At 40.4% G+C, this 2,641-nt stretch overlaps 1 long non-coding RNA gene across 1 annotated transcript; it reads right to left on the bottom strand.

The window, feature by feature from the left end:
• Positions 1-331: 331 nt before the first annotated feature.
• On the bottom strand, positions 332-1,046 carry LOC139081090 (uncharacterized). The gene is made up of 2 exons (XR_011536065.1): positions 819-1,046; positions 332-627 (listed from the first exon to the last, which is right to left on the bottom strand). It is a non-coding gene; the product is annotated as an uncharacterized lncRNA (long non-coding RNA).
• Between the last annotated feature and the right edge of the window lie 1,595 nt (positions 1,047-2,641).

The raw sequence follows: 2,641 nt of genomic DNA, 5'->3' as shown, positions 1-2,641 counted from the left end.
GCCTAAAAGCTGTCAATAGTCAAACATCAAAAATTGAATCAGATTATTACTCACTGCCACCCCCCACACATCACCCATCTCCCCATCTGGCCACCTTCCCCCGCAAACACACACAGAAACATCAAATTCTTTTCTTCCTTGCCAGTGGGATAAAGTGTTAAGGAGGAAATTTGTCTTCAGTGCTCAGTCTTCACCTAGTCCTTATTCCCAATGTCTGGCTAACTATGGACTGGCTTGGCCCCAAATTTGCAGAATTTTACCTCCCTCCCTTCTCACACACCTGCCCCTTCCCTTCCCATCATTGGAGAAGATGCAGAGATACACAGACATCTCCTTTTTAAAATTTTATTTTAATCATGAAAACATGAGAACTTCATTTTGTCTCCACACAGGTCACCATTGGTGTTAGTTTTGATCTCCACAAAGGTCTCAGGTTCCTGGTAGGCACAGGGAAGTACTTGAAGTGGGAGACTCCTACATGCTTTCTTCATCGTTCTTTGGTTGATTTTCACTCTTTTTTTTAGTCCCCCTGTGATAAAAGACTATTATGTTTGATCTCTTCCCTGTTTGGCGCTTGTCTGCATTCTGCTGAAGGGCTAATTTTACCTTCGCCAGGATGTTCTGCATCTGGTAGGGAAACAAGAGAGCCCAAAAGAACATTAGTTTTGGCAAAGAGGATGGAAAGTAATAGGAAGGGGGACTTTAAGAGAATAGGTTTGGATTTAAGAGGGGTTTTGTGCCAGGCAAGGGTGGGGTAAGAGTCTTGGATAGAGGATTGAAGGGGAAGAAGAGAAGGCGCTTGAGTGGGATAATCTGACCCTTTCAGCTTCTTTGCCAGTGGGTTCCCAGGGGAGCCCATTCTTTCTCCATTTGGTGGTCGGAGGCTTTTGTGCCGTGCATCCTGTTTCTGTATCTGAGCTAGGCTCCTCTGGGTTCTTAGGAATCTCAGTCATCTTGTAAACTGTAGTCTTCTCAAGGGCTACTGACCTCCCTATATATACCCTGCTAGGACAATGAGGAGCCACATCCTTCAGCTTTGATTGGTTAGCAAGGAATTCCTTCAGCCAATGGTAGCCCAGGGGTGGCTTGACATCACAAAGCACCACTCTTGAAAATCCATGGGGCGGGGCAGGGGGTGGGGGGTGTAGAAGAGTCTAGATGCTCTGTTAGAGAAAGAGGAATTTTCCTCAACACCCCATAAAGAGCCTTCCCAGACTCACCTGGCACTCTTCCTCATCTCCTCTGGTTCAGTTCTTGTGGCTCACACGGCAGGGAGAGGGTGTTTCTTCCAAGCAATTTCCCATGGCCACCCCCATTCAGTGGTTCATTCTGTCTGCCAGCTTTCATCATTACCTAGCATTTTGTATTTTTTAACAAACTTTTTATTTGAGAACAGTTTTGGATTTACAGAAAAATTGTAAAGATAATACCCATATACTTTTCAACCGATTTCCCTTATTATTAGCATCTTACATTAGTATGGTACATTTGTTACACTTAGTGAACCAACAATCAAACAGTATTATTAACTAAGGTCTGTACTTTATTCAGGTTTCCTTAGTTTTTACCTAATGTCCTTTATATGTCCCAGGATCCCATCCAAGATACCACATTAAATTTAGTCATCATGTCATGCCTTCTTAGGCTCCTCTTGTCTGTGACAGATTTTTAGACTCCTTGTTTTTGAGGACATGGATAGATTTGCAGTGATGTTTTGTTTCATTTTGTTTGTTTGTTTTACATTAGATCCTCAGATGTTATTCATATTATAACTGAAAGTTTGTCCATTAGTCCCCACTTGCACAGGGGATATATTCCAAGACCCTCAAGGGATGCCTGAAACCATGGATAGTAATGAACTCTATATACACTACATGTTTTTGCTATACATACATACATATGATAAAGTTTAATTTATAAATTAGGCACAGCAAGAGATTAACAACAATAACTAATAATAAAATAGAACAATTATAACAATATACTGTAACAAAAATTACCGTAGATCTTAGAAAGCTTAGCATATGATTTTTTTTTCTTTCTTTATTAAGTGGAGAACTTTCACCTTTTCCCTTAGAGGAAGCACTTCACGGCTTCTCTTTGGCATATCTGAACTGCCAGTATCATTACTCTTCTGCTTTGGAGCCATTATTGAGTAAAGTAAGGGTGACTTGAACACAGGCACCGTGATACCGTGACAATTGATCTGATAACCCAGATGGCTACTAAGTGACTAACTGGCAGGTAGCATGTACAATGTGTACCTGCTGGACAAAGAGATGATTCACCTCCAGGGAGGGATGGAGTGGGACGGCATGAGATTTAAACATGCTACTCAGAAAGGGTTACACTGAAAACTATAAAATATTGTTAAAAGAAATTGAAGAAGACACAAAGAAATGGAAAAATATCCCGTGCTCTTGGATTGGGAGAATTAACATAGTTAAAATATCCATACTTCCTAGAGCAATCTATAATAGATTCAATGTAATCCCTATCAAAGTTCCAACAACATTTTTCACAGAAATAGAACAAAGAATTCTAAAATTTATATGGAACAACAAAAGACCCTGAATAGCCAAAGAATTCCTGAGAAAAATGAACAAAGCTGGAGGTATCACACTCCCTGATTTCAAAATAT

This window comes from Equus przewalskii, chromosome X, assembly GCF_037783145.1.
Source record: "Equus przewalskii isolate Varuska chromosome X, EquPr2, whole genome shotgun sequence".
NCBI lineage: Eukaryota > Metazoa > Chordata > Mammalia > Perissodactyla > Equidae > Equus > Equus przewalskii.
The sequence above is the reverse complement of the archived record's forward strand: the minus strand, read 5'-3'. Positions and strand labels throughout refer to the sequence as shown.